Source organism: Poeciliopsis prolifica, unplaced genomic scaffold (genome assembly GCF_027474105.1).
Source record: "Poeciliopsis prolifica strain line A6 unplaced genomic scaffold, Auburn_PproV2 SCAFFOLD003, whole genome shotgun sequence".
In the NCBI taxonomy this organism is placed as follows: Eukaryota; Metazoa; Chordata; class Actinopteri; order Cyprinodontiformes; family Poeciliidae; genus Poeciliopsis; species Poeciliopsis prolifica.
Window position 1 is genome coordinate 14,155,801 of NW_026562378.1, and position 15,097 is coordinate 14,170,897.

The 15,097-nt window shown below is 36.4% G+C and overlaps 1 protein-coding gene across 3 annotated transcripts in view; it reads right to left on the bottom strand.

Moving 5' to 3' along the window:
- bsnb (bassoon (presynaptic cytomatrix protein) b) overlaps positions 1–15,097 on the bottom strand; it is an 83,926-nt gene that overhangs the window by 55,293 nt on the left and 13,536 nt on the right. The window lies entirely within an intron of this gene.

A 15,097-nucleotide genomic window follows, 5' to 3' on the forward strand; every position in this document is an offset into this window, starting at 1 on the left:
AAGTTAAATTTCTTGTTTGTGGACACAGTGATGGTCAATAAAGTCCATTCTGATATTAGTTCTTCTCCTGTCTATAGAGTAACAATACAAAACGAGCGAGTCAACACGAGCTGGTTAATCAGCTGAAATGTGGGATCCTATAGCCAGCCTGCTGTCTGCTGCTTACCACAACTTATGACCTAGCATATTAGTGCACATTCCCATTCAAACAGTAATTGGTGTGGCTCATTTTATGTCCACACAATGATGCAACACATAATGTATCTTCCAATCAGGACAAACCAGTGTGTTCAGCTTAAGGAAACCCAGTATTTGGGTTTTGGTCTTCTTTGCAATGTTCTAATATTCAATACTGAAGCTGATAAAATTTAAACCACAGGAACTGTGTGTCAAACAAGCACAGTCAATCAGAAAGTAAATAAATAAAATGTTATGTGTTTTCAAAACAAAATTCACAAAATGCTTTAACAAACAAAAGAAAACCCCAAGACACACTAAACAAAAGCAGATTTAAGAATATAAATTTTAGCTGACTTTTAAAGGAAGCCACTGAATTCTTTTTTCTCATTGACAGAGGAAGAGAAGTCCTGAGAAGAAAAAGATGTTTTCTTCAACTTTCTGTTTTTTATTTGGGATTATAAGCAGCCTTTGATCACAGGACCACAGAGACCCGAGGGAGATGTAAGGATCCAGTAGTCCACTGATGTGAATTGGTGACTGTCCATGCAGAACTCTCCAAGTCAAAACCATCTGAATCTGGAATAGCACTCAAAAACTTAGCAAGCGCCAATGTAGCGACATTAGAGGAGAATGAGGGAGTGCAGACGCATACTGATCAGATTTCTCATATTTTAGGAGATGTACGGCAATGGGTAGTAAGAACTGCGAATATTCCCCTTACTGCTCTGACACACATCATCGACTTGTGTTGTCAGAGTCCAAGTATAACTCTTCAAGAAAATAATATTTATTGATTGCAATGACTGCCTTAGCAGTCATTGCCTCTTTACCTTCTTGCTCTTTACAGCAAGAAGGTAAAGAGGACAACAGTTTGACTTAGCTCCCAAAATTTAAATATAATTAGGGGATTATGGAAGAGTCTGGAAAATGACGTCTGATCAATGCACATCCCTGCTCAACAAAACTTCGAACTTGAAGGATTAATGATGACTTGGTGCCAGATATTGTGGAAAAAACTGAGTTGAGTCCTTGATTTTAGAGGTCAGCACAGTTTTAGAAGCCAAAGGAGGAGGATGTATGTCGTCGCTACAATGTCACAGCTTTTTAGTGTATGTGGGCATCAAATACGCCCACATATACCATGTACATGTACAAATGTGACTCCAATTTGTTCCAATTGCTGTTCTTTAAACCCTCACACCCACATGCTGTCACTGTCTGATGTCCACACACCCTCTGTCCAGAGACTACAGCTGAAAACTATAAAGGGCAGGGGGGAAATTAGAGAAAACAAGCCAGAACAACAAACTCACATTTCCAGTTACCCTTATTCGTTACTTTTGTACCACAGCATTGTACTTATTGTTTTGTATTTGTTGTACCTTGCAAAACAAGTCATACTTGCTGAAGTTTCTCGCATCACAATGACAATTATTACTATATTTCATACAGATCTGTGTGATGTAATCACACAGAGCAGTGCATTATTGTGAAATACCTGGTATTCAAAATTTTAATTACTCTGCAATTAGCAGAGTCCAAATATTTGGAATTTAATCTCAATATAAGTACAGAGGTTCTTTACAGATTTCAGAAGTTTGTTAGAGAACATTAAGGAACAAATAGTATCAAGGACCAAGTTGCAGAGATGTTTAAATTAGGTTAAAAACAAAATCTTAAGCTCAGAGTATTCAGCACCATCTTCCCGTACAATACCAAAGCTAGAAAAACATGGCTGCCCACCTGAACTGAAAGGCTGGCACGGAGAACATTAATCAGAGGAGAAGCACAACTGGTAACTCTATGAGAAGATGCAAAGTTTTGAAATCTGAAATAACATATTAAAAACTATTAACATGAGATGTGAATACTTTTGCAAGGCATTGTAAATCTGATCACACAAGAGTTTTCAAACTTTAGTGACAGCAGTGAAGGCTTCAGCACCTGCACCACCTGTTATATGATAAATATTATTAAGCTCTCAGTCAAACATTAGGCCAGTCCGTCATTCAGAACTTAGACAGAGCATGTCACAGGCTCAACAGGATCTTAGCCTGGCCTCCTGCCAGACTGCACCAGAAAGAGTGATGACGCCCACATGGTTGTCACTGTAAGTCAGACAATCAGAAATGGCAAATGTCAAAGTAGTATGAATGGTGAACAAATCAGGGCAACTCCTAACTAACACCACACTTCATCCAATCGCTGATTCAATTAAAATGTAATTTATAATGTCTTCTTTTCTTTATATCGTTTTCTAGTCCTCTTTCCAAATTACAGTTTGGATAATCATATAACGCTCAACAGGAAAAACACAAGCCGGAAAAACAAAGAGAGCAGCTGCAGGGAGGGCAAGCAGCTATTTATCAATTTCTTCATGTCTCTGTTTGCCTCTGCCTCATATCTCCATCTCATTCCTCTCTCCATCCCCTTGTTATGAGGCAGTCATGTGGATCTTTATGAAATCTGATCTGTATCAGCAGAAAACAAGCACACTGCACACTCCATCTCCTGCTCTGCTCCTCTATCAGCTCACTGAAACACCAATCATGCGCTCCTTTTGATGCCTTTATTTCTTCTTATCGGATTTTTTGTTTTATCTATCCCCCTTCCTCTATCTTGAATTTTTAAGTTTATAATCATATTCAGTTTTTTTTAGCAGCTCTCATTCAAACATAGACTCCGTTCAAACTCTGTCTTAGTAGACATGAAAGCGAGTTTTCTGGGGAGTACAATGTTGATGCATGTCAAAGGTTATGAGTGAGGACATGGAGCCAAAAAGATGCTTGAGTCCTTCATGAGGAACTCGCTGTCAGTACAGGAGACCCACTAACAGTTGGTTATTAAGTAATAAAAACAAAAAAGAGATATCAAATGATAAAAACAAATTATTGCCAATATGTGCAGGTATTTACAATATATATTAAGTTTGACCTTTGAGTTACTTTAAAAGGAGGGATATAACTGAAATGCGCATTCACTGCGCTAAAATATAAATAGTTAAGTTTAAAAACCAGTAGAAATTGGTTAACTCCAGTTAATTTCAAATTTCTGAATGAGTGAATCACTAAGTATTTTTATTTTTGAAAAACCATCATTGCATTAAACCTAGTCTACTAGAAAATGGCATGTCGGAGGTAAATTAAGATATTACTGTGTTCTGAATCAATGAGAGTAATCCATGTGATCATCATTATGATAATACAGCAAATCTTGACGGGTATAATGTTGAGCCAATAATAGCATGACCTGCAATGCTTCTGGTTATTAGATCAAATGCAGGAGGAAAAGTAATATCTGTCAGAGATGTGGTCTGTGCCTCACTCACTGTAAATACACATCCAATAGCATTATTAAACACAGACGAACCTGGAAGCTGCCAGTAAGTCTTTTTACTGCCAAATGCTGTCGGGGAACATTACAGATATAAAGTGACCTGACAACCTGTCATTTCTACACAATGGTAACTCAGAGGTACAACATTAGTCATCTACTCAAATGATCTACACATACCAAGTCACATTTACCCTTGATTACATGGGATAAAGATTATTCATGAGTTAAAACCTAAAGCCTCAGTTGAGTCGTGAGTGTTTACACCCCGCAGCAGTGTTGACATATAGATGAAGGCAACTGATACTGGAGTCAGCTGTCTGGGATTCGACTCTCAAATCTCAAACCTTTGCTGCATGTCGTCCCTCCTTCTCTCACTACCCATTTTCTGTCTGATCTGCTGCAAATAAAGATCACTAGAGCTGAAAAAAAACCTTGACAAAAGAGTGTTTAGAGCATGAGTTTGATGTCTGAACACCTTGAGCCCGTCCTAGGTTGCAGACTGTGATCTCTAGCTCAGTGTGAAAGACAAATAGAAACTCCTCCTCCCCATGCCGTTCCAGCAAACTGTCAATCAGCTGTATTTGAAGAACAGGAAGTTACATCATTATATTAAATAATTTATATCTCATGAAATGCAACACTGATGTTTTGCTCAAAGTTATGGCTCCATCAGAACCTCATTTGAGCCTATGGCCATTTTAGATTCACAGCCATACAACGTTCTCTAAGTTAGTTTCCCACCTGCTATTATTTGCTGACTGATGTTAAATGCAATGCAGTACATTCCCTAAAAAACATTCCAATCATCAAACTATATGTGATCATGATGAAGGAAGAAGCTCTGCCCAGATACCAAGGTGGGGTATTTCCCTGAAGTACATATGGTACTTCAGCTGACTGCAGTTTTGTAATCAGGATGATCGAGATGCAGTGGTTTAATAATTCTTTGCAAATTGGGCCAAAGACATTGAAATTCCTTTCACTACTTCGCTCTCAGCCTATTTCTCTCACTCCCTCCTTTTCTTTCTCTCTGAGTTTGTCTATCTCTGCTCGATTCAAATCCGGCCAGCACTACAAACAACTACTCAATAAATGCTGTGGCTTTACTCCTGAATGTGGCCAAAGCAGCTAATGGAGTCTATTTAAACAAACTGAGATGAGTGAGAAGGTTTTAGTGGATGTGTGGAAATGGCTGATTAATTTCTTTTCATTCTGCTTATTGAGACCCTCTCACCAGGTGAGCTGGTGCAGTGTTAGCCGCAGCAGGGAGCCAAATTGTTAATAGGATGCAGGAAAGTAGTGCGTACTGACTACCATTAAATCCTGAAACACACTGCAGAATCTCAAAGTTAAAATATGTGCATTGCAATGATTTTTGCTATGATCTGTTATGCTTGTGCAGCTTTTTATAATTCTAGTGTTATTGAGTTCATGGCACAGAAATCTGGGCATTATTTAATGTAAAAACGCTTATTTACATCAAAGCTGCAAAGCTGAAAGAGATTGATTTACTATTATCTATTACCTTAATTTTAGGTATATGTCATTGTGGAATTGCAAACAGGATAACCTGCGAAATAAATCTAGTTGTGATGAAATTAAACTGCTCAAAAATAACAAAAGTAGTAACCAAACATTTTAAAAGCAGAAATGTGTCATAGGAAATGTTGGAATTGAAATGAATGAAATGATGTGCTGTTTTTAGCAGTGATCAAGGAGCTTGTCAAGCAAAATCGATCTAATAAACATGTATTATTTTCCTCCATGTGCTTACAGAATCTCTCTGTTTTTCTGTTGTTCCTTATTGTTGAGAGAAGCTAATGTGGTAATAACAAGCTGGGACTTTAAATGCAGTGAGCTATGGAGTAATAATTAAATCAGTGTCCCAGATTTAGTTTCTGGCAGCTCTTATTGCAAAATATTTTGGTGTATGCAAATATCAGCTTGTATGTGCCTCGGCAGGATTCCTGACCCAGTTCCCACCATTTGTCAACCTAAAGTTCCGGTTAATAACTGCACCCAGAAGCGTTGTGCTGAAAAGCATTATGAAGTGATTAGATAGGAATATTTCAGATAGAAAGGAAAATACAGCCTGACTGTATTGTGTGAGACTACAATACAAGCAAATGTTTACAGGTTTTCCTAACAGAAAGAACATCATTAACATGCACTGGGGGAAATGATGGAGTTTCACAAATAAATGGCGTTTAAGACACTTTAGTTTAGCCCCCATCCATACTCTCTGTCTATTTTGAAACATATTTTTTTCTGGGTGAATAGTTTTTATATATAGCAGAAACAGATATAGACCGGCATTAGAAAAATATCAGTTCAGTTTTTGCCTGATCGGGTCCCACAGTAACGCTCAAAAGCGTAGGAGTCTATCAACATGCCACATCTTGACTTATCAATATTTGCCCACTCTGACAGAACTACTTTCCAAAACTCCCTGAGTACAGGGAGATCTCTTCTCTACAGCCCTCTTCAAATAAATCCACAGATTTTCCTTCAGATTTAATTAGGGCTGAAAAGATTAACTAGATTAATCATGACTAAGTGATTATTGAAATATTCATCAACTGCAGTAATTAAGCCAAAACTGTACAAAGTATATACATACTTTTTACATTTACAATAAAAAAAACTGACTGTAAATATGTTCTGACGATAACTCCTCAAGTGGCATAGTTTTAGCTTCACCCAGTTCAAAATCTGTAAAATCTCTCCAGTTAAGCACCTTTTGCAATCCAATTATTAATCAGTTAATCAAAAAAAGTAATTAACAGATTAGCTCTCGACTGATGTTAAGTAAAGCAGAAAGTGCTGAGCTTTTCACATGTTGATGTTTGACAAATTTTCTTAACAGCAGATGCTTTCTTTTCCACAAGTGATCAAGCTTACACCAAAGGAGAAGTGTGTAATTGCACTTTTGGCAATAAAATATTTATATTCTTTTTTTAAAAAGCAATCAAATTGTTTGTTTATTTGATTACACTTGAAACATTGAATAAAATGTTAAATTAAAAAATGTGTTAATACTTTTTATCTGATTAGTCAATAAATCATGTCAATCATAATTGACAAACTAATTGATTACTGAAATAATTGTTAGTTGTTAGATTTAGTTCAGAAATCTTGGTCTACCCGTCCAAAACCTTATTTTTTTTACCTGGTGAGGAGATATAATTTTTTGATTTGGAAGATTACTTGGACTCTCTGTGCAGGAGGAAAATAAAATTTACCTTCATCTTTCTGGACACTGGAGATTTCGGATAAAAACTGACTTACCATTGATTGAAAACAATCCTATTTCCATGTTGTTGTTTGTATTTCTGTCAAGCATACATTTTGGAATTGTAATGCAATATTGTCATTTTTTTAGATCATAACAGAAAATAACATCCTACAAAGTTTGGGTGGATTTTAGCAAGGTGGGAGTTTTATTTTATCTTTCGCATAGTCTTGATCCTTCATGCAGAAATATGGAGAAGACAATCAGTGCTTGGCAGAAATCCTTTTTTTTTTCCTGGCAGAAAATCTTGCAGCTCCTTCAGTGTTGCTACTGGCCTTTTGGCAGCCTCCTTAAACAGCTTCCATATTGTCTTTTCATAAATTTTGGAGAAGCATCCTGTGTCACTGCTGTCACATTGTTTTTTCTCCACTTATGGAGACCCATTGTATATTAAATTCTATGAACTTTTGTTATGTTTTTCCAGACTGATAGCTTTGTTCTTTTGTCTGCAAAATACAGCTTTAAATGGCCAAAAACATTCCTCTAGAACATCTGAACTTATTATATGTTTATCAAATTCAAATCTGTGTTTGAAGAGAGATGTTAAGTCAAATAGATTAAAATATTCACTTGAAAATGTTTCAAGTGAATATTTATATCAAGGGGGTATGAACACTTCCATGATCAAAGTATTGTACATTTTATATTTTTGCTTCCATCGTGTATTCCTGATATCCCTCATCTGATGGCTGAGTAACAACAAAAATTTCTTCCAGGAGTTTAACATGTTTACAATTTTCCACCCCTAAAACATTTATTTATTTTTCAGCTGAATTGTAGAAGAATTTGTGACACGAAAAGGGAAACAGTTTCAAGAACCACTATACTTTAACACACATTAACCAAAGAAGATGGGAGAAAGTGAATCTAGTGAGCTTTCATGAATGTTTTCATCGGCCAGCTATTTGTGCTTATATGCAAACAACGGATGAATAAATAGGCCACAAACAGCAACAAACTGTAAGTAACAGACAAACCGAGAAGCTCCCAGTGTGGATTATACAGCACTCTTTTGAAAAGTTTAGAAGTAATCACAAGTTGAAGTTGCAACCAAGATCAATACCACACCCTGGAAGCTCACTGCCAATAAAGTTTGCTTCAAGTGCACTTCCAAAAAAATAACCCGAGTGTTTATTCATGACACTGTGGACAACTTGCTCTCCCAAGTTAATGCTGCTGTGGAAGCTTGAGAAAATCAATTTTGAGCCCCGGGAATATAACCTCGAAAAATTTAAATCAGTTAAAACAGCCCTATATTTTACTGGGAAACTTATTACATACTTTATGTTCTTATGTCACAGTTTTGGTGTTAGGTCCAGAATAAAACAAATGTAAAACTAACATTTTTAGAAGACTGTCTGTGACTCATTTCCAGAGATTGAAGTCACTTGTGAAATAAACCTCCAGAGAGGTTACATCCACAACTTTAAATTTATGTGTTTGCTGTGCATTTGCACACCAGGCTGCAGTCAAAGGCAAGGATCAAAAATGGCAAAAAAAATAAAAAAAAAAAGAAATTCATAAAACCTCCACTGACACTGATCTTTGTACCAATTGGCCCGACTGTGCCTCAGCAAACAGAGTAGTAACCACACATTTGGAAAGTTATAGTTTGAATCTCAAATTGGTTACTGATCTGTGCATCAGCGTACAATTGTGATTGTTACTGAGTGTCTGGTATAAACTGTTTGAAGAGGTTATTAGTGGTCATTATGTCACCCTAAATGACAGAGAATTGGTGGGACGAACCCATGAGCACCAAGGATCAAGCCAATTAACTGGAAGAATCCTGAACACCAGTGTTACTGTCCACTATGAAGTGAGAAGTAGAGGTAGGTAGGGGCCCTCCATCCATTAAATTATGGTCAAGATTATTATTATTACTATTATTTTATTTCAAAATAGGCCTGTAGGATTAGTATTTAATTTAATACTTGAGTTTAAAAAAATAATCTTTTATTAGGTTTTTCCTTGCCTCTATATTAAGAGTCAGGAAACCTCTTATCCCAAGCATAAAATGGTTTAGCCGCTGACACAACTTCTGACTTTGAGTTTATTAAGTCCACACCGTAAAATTATATAAAATTATACTTGATGCACTACAGCTCCAATCTGTTTTTCCGCTTTGGCTCAGGGGACGAGCCCATCGCTTTGATATAAAGAAACAGCTCCGCTACAGTCACCGGAGGAACATGCCTGGGTTCGCTCTCCAATCCTCTGTCACCTGCAGCTGGACCTCTCTCATCTCTGTGTCTTCTCCTCTACTGGTGCTGACAAGCTCAGCAGCTTCTGTCAGAGACCTGTGTATTTTTACCAGGGGAAGTTATAATTATAGCAGGTCCGATTGGCTACGTTTGAACGCTGGCAACATTAGTTCTGCTGTTTTGTAACTTGCGCTAGAGTGACGTTTCTACCAGGTGCGTCATCACTGCTGCAGACAGGATTTGACTAAAGGTGAGAAGCTGTGGAAGAAATGAAGATGCAGCTGGGAACCTTTAGCTGCTACACCAAAGTCCGGTACATGCTTTTAAATTTTAAAGCTAAACATCTAACACAGGAGACTAAAACATTAATGACTTAGACCACACAACTTGTATGGAAAGCAAAGAGTGTTATTGTCTTAAAAATGAGTTAATGTAACTGGAAAAGGTGTTGAAATGTTGTGGAAATCTACAGGAAATTGCATTGATACATTTGTCCGTTCATCAATAAGTCATCCAGTGTAAGGGGATTCACTGTAGCAATTTTTACTAGTGTGACATGTCTTCACCATGCCTGCGCAACATCAGTTTCAACCTTGCTCCAGACAAACTATTCTGACATATGCAGCTTTAAATCCAAGCAATGTGCTGCTGCCCGCTTTTATCACAAGATGACTTTATCTGCCTTCGTTCTCTTTAATAGGTGGCAAAAAACGCCTTGCCTGGAAGCTATACATAAATGGGTGTGTGTAAGTGGAATAAAAGACATTCTTTGCCCTCCAACTTCATCACTGATCATTTTAAACATTGATAAAGCTGAGCTCCCAGTGCAATGGTTAAGTTTAACTTTTATACTTTGTACTTTTCATGATCATATCAGAACACCTCAAGGTCATAAAATAAGACTTTTAGCTGTTCTAAGACAAGAGATAAAAAAATGTCCTGAAGGTTGCAATCAGTAAAAACAAGAGGTAACATAAATACTTAAGTGCCCACCATAATTACCGGCACCCAAAATGAAAAATGCATAAAGAGCCTTTATAATGAAACATTCATTTATTGCAGTAGCATAAACAGAGTAAAATATTGCCTGTAATTCTTAACCAGTCAACTTTAGAGATTTTTACCATCCCTGTGATTCTCACTGATTATGATGACATGTTTGATTCTCATCCAGCTGGATTTTCAATTATTGCCCTGAAAATAGATATGTTCAAGTTCAGTCAAGTAGCTATTTTTGTAGCTATGAGCTAACTTACAAGAATCAACACTTATGAAGAATGAAGAAAGAACACGGATGATTTTAACTCATATTTTGTGTCTAAACGCATTGCAGAGCTGGTATTTATGCAGGACATTTCAGGAGGCATAAAAGAAATAATCATTTTTAGTCTGTTTACTGAATGTGATATGTATCACTACTCCTGCTACCTGAATGCCACCATGAAACAAGCCTGGGCTTGTTTCATTGTTGGGTAAAACAAAAACAAAAAAAGGAGAAAAAGACCTCCAAGGTCTTCAGATTTTGAAAATGAACTATCAAAATTTTGTCAGTTTATGTTTTAAAATTCCTGAGGTTTATGAGTGTCATCAGCTCCTTTACGGAGAAGCAGTTGTCTCCTTGAAAAAATTATTTGTTTTATTTATTTGCACATTTTGTATTTTCGATTCTTCCCAGGTGCTGTATCGTTGTACAGTTGCTCTGCCGTGTTATAAACACTGCAGCTATTATGGTTAATTTATGATGATGGTTTTCTCTCCTGTTCCATCTCCTCCTGCTGCTACACAGCTTTTTCACACTGCTCTCTCCTTTCAGCAAGGCTTCTCAGGACCAGGCCATTGCTGCAGACAGAAGGAGGGTAGGCTCTATAAATAGAAATTGGACCAATTATAAAGCAGATGTTCTCCTGTATGGTGGTGGGAGAACGGTGTCTGGGGAGTGTCTGTGGTATTTTCACTATCTCGCACTGTGAGCTCGTGTTCTCTGTTGTTTGAAGGCTGTCATCAGACGACCTCATCTCCCTGAATCTCTAGCTCCTCTTCCCCAACATCACTGGTTTCTCAACTTCTTCGTAACTACTGTTTTTTTTAAAGCGCGGAGCATATTCATTTCTTTTCCCAGTTATCTCCCGCAGAAGATTATCACATGTGAACAGAAGTCAACTGCATGATTGCTTGCAGGTCTCAATTGTCAGACTAAATCTGTAAATAAAACAGTTCCTTTCAGCCTGACTGACAGCCCTGTAACACACTGTGGCACATGACATCCATTTGTGGCTTGCTGTTTACATCTGAACTGCATTCTCATCATTAAGTTGCTTGACACAACACTGACTTATAGTTTGAGAACAGTCTTCGTCTCCCAAGTCACTCTGCGTAATATTAAGGCTAGCCCTTAATATTTTAAATGAGAACGACATATTGTACTAAATGTTTTAAATAAATCATCAAAATCTTCATGCCTAATACAGAGACAAGTGGAAAAATCTTGTTTTTGTGGTAGAAATATCCACTTCATCTCAACAGTTACTAGGTAAAATTCAGATTCAAACCAGGAAAATAGTTATCTAGTAACAATTTACTTGTAAATAGTTACTAGATATAGTTAAATAGCATTTGTCAGCTGCTTATCTACATCTGACAATAGATCTATCATCCCATCAAATACTAGTCACTTTTGTAAAAATTTTTAAAATGTACAGTATTTGGGTGTTTTGACTTTTTTTATTTTTATGTATATGCTTCTTCTGAATGGAAGAAGAAAGATTTTTCAACTGATTTTTGACGTGTATAAATAATTTTTGTCATGTAATTTTCTAATCCAATTTAAATAAAGAAGGGAAAGCTTTGATCAATTCGCGCTCCTTTTAGAATTGTATAATCTTTTAAGCGATGTCTATCAGTTGGAATGATATGAATAATTTGACTTTAACTCTAATAATTATTGTGTTTTTCATCTAATCTTGAAAGTTGGTATGTTGCTTTTTAAGATCTGTTAGCCTTGTTTTTAAGTTTGTTTGTTTTGACCTTTATTATTATTTAAAGGTCTTGCAGTAAACAGGATTTGATTTGGGTTGGAAAGTGAACTTGGTTTCCAAAAATATGGTTAATGAAATGTTTTACGCATATTAGATCATTACTGTTTTCCAACATTTCTTTCAATATTTTTTTAAAATTAGTATTTGAAATCATAAATACAAAATTACATTCTGTTATCACTAATACAAAAATAAAAGCAAAAAATCTATAATCAGTCTGTAACAGATTCCACTCTTGCTGCTGTGATCTGGAAGAGGTAATTTAGCTTGAGCAAAGCATTTGCTAACAAACAGACCTCCTACAAAGCAAGACATGATCTCTGACTAAACATGTCAACAAGTGAGTAATCCTGGCATGAGTAACTGCTACTGATGTCCTTGAAAATCCAGAGAGAATGTGCATTTTATTATGAGTAGGACAAATTATGCTTAAGATCTTTATGACCTTGAACAAGCAAATCGTAAGTATTTGCAATCAAGAAGATGTTAGGTTAGTTCATTTTAGCTTAGTTTGCCCAATTGAAATATACCGGTAGATCAAATATTTATATAAAAATAATAATTGATAAAGCATTCATACAAATAGCCCCAAAAAACATGTAACATAATCTAAGAATACAATCCTTCATCAGCTGATCATAAATGTATTAAATGCAAACATGTCAAAAAAAAATCTGTCTGCTCCACATGACCTTTTCAGCTTGACTATCCAAGCCAGCCACCATCACTATTATCACAGTTCGACTCATCATCATCCTCTATAACACCATCACGTCGATCTGCCCATAATCAATTTCCCTTCTAAGCGATAAGGCGTATTTTAGATAGGCTGCAGTGAAGCCGAAGCTCAGTCCATGTTAACTAGGTTATGGGGGTAAATCTTCAGGTCTCCGGAGGCCGAGCGCTTTCCCTCAACGTCTCTCTTCCTGTCAGCATCTGTCCAGCTCACTGAGGCAGAGCTGAAAAGTACCCACCTCCGCTGTTCTCTTCACTCCCTCGCTCTCCTTCACTCCCTCTCCGTTCTCCGCTATCTGTCTCCGCTTTGGTCCACGAGGTTTTTTTTTCTTGTCCTTCCGATTTCTTTGCCTTTCTTTTCTTATCCTCTAACACAGAAGCCTCCAGAGTTATGCTATCCTCATGCACGGAGGCACCCAAGCCTAAACACATCCATTACCCAGTATATGTACATCAACGCTCCATTTGTACAAAAAAATAAGCATTTACTCTCGATAACCCAGTACATAATGAGCCTGCGGCTCTTCTTGTAGCCTGTAGGCCAGCTTAACTAACGTTGCATTGTTGCAGTTCTGCCACATGACTCATTGAAGTTGATGTGAAACTTTCTGACAGATGACACAGCCATACTTGATTCACAGTAACACTGTAGAATGGCCTAATTCATATTAGCAATGTGATTTATTTTAGGATCAACGCAAAAGGCTTTCTCAGCAACCTGTTCATTAATGCTTAGATGGACTTAAATGATTGTTAATGGCAGGGGAAATATATTGAGCTGTCTTCACAGGAGTAGCATCAAGTATTCCTAAAATCCTATCAAGCTTTAATAGAAGATGGACATTCAGCTCCATCATTTTCACTGGCACCCCAAGTAAAAATTAATAAAGTCTTAAAATAATATTAATAATCTTCTTTGTGATGTCTGTCCTTATGATAGTTCAGTCAGATTTGAGGGTGTCTCTTCTGAAGACATGGAGTTGTTTTTCTTGATTCACAACATTCTAGTCTATTCAAATGCAGAAATGTACTATGCAAATTCATTTAATTGATTGATAGATTGAGTGATTCATTCATTCATGTGCCGATCTCTGGTAATCATTTCTTTTCAGTCTACAGTTTTTCACTTAGCTAGGTCATCTACAAGCATCATAGCATCTCTTCTGGGTTAGCAGCTCTTGATAGTTTTTTTTTTTTTTCAGGATCTTTTGCTTGGTGCTTCTTCCAGACCTATTTTAATTGCCTGGAATTAGGAAGTAGGAATAGTTTCTGGTGTAGGCGACATGCAAAAACTTGGGGCATTAGACTTCCCCCCTAAATACCAGCCTAAGATGGTCTGAAAATCGAGCCCTTAACTCTTATAGTTACATTCTGGATTTTATGTTCCTTATCACAATTCACATGAAATATACAAAATGGAAGTTTGCATTATACATGATTCATATACTTTCACTCTATGACAGGTTGTTTTCCACAAAACACACTTCCTTTTTTCACATGTACAACATACATGGGAAGATAAAAAGTACAGTCAAAGTTTGGAAATAGCTACCAAAATTATCATATTCTCTAAATGCATTAATTTCTACAATAACAGTATCAATTAAAAGTTTAATATTGACAAAAATTGTGACATTAAGGCTGAGGTTGGATGAAGTTTATCTTGCCACCCCATGCATTTAAGAAGATAATAAGTGAGGTATAAAAATATATTTAAATGTCACTGTTAAGAGACTTGCAGCAGTGTTTTGTGTGTGAGATTCTACTACTGAAACAAAAATTAATATAATTTGAGGCTTTCTACTTATTTTTAAATGTGGACAGTGCTATATGTGACTAAGATTTACCCCCATAACCTAGACCTAAACATGTACTGTCAAAATTAAAGTACAAGAAGATCTTATATTGTTTTAATTAATTATACAACTTGATTAATTAAGCTTGTGTTTCCTTTCTCAAATTCTGTTATTCTCTGGTTTCTGTTCACAAACACAATTTATGATTTGCACATTATATCCAACAGATTTTAAAAAATCAAGACAAATTGTTAGAACAAAAGGTTCACAGCTCTCAGTCAGCATGTAGCTGATCCCTCATGTTCCCTCCTGTTCAGCTGCTGCATTACAGACTGTGAAGCAGTCAAAGCCAACTCAGCAACAACAGACACCATCAAAGCTGCTCTTCATCAGCGATTAGAAAAATCTATCCACAGAATGGTAATTTTATTAAAATGTTTTTTTTTTAAATAAAAAAACATCATGCATTTAATATGATACTTGCATAATACTTGAACTGTATAATAAAAAAAATCACAC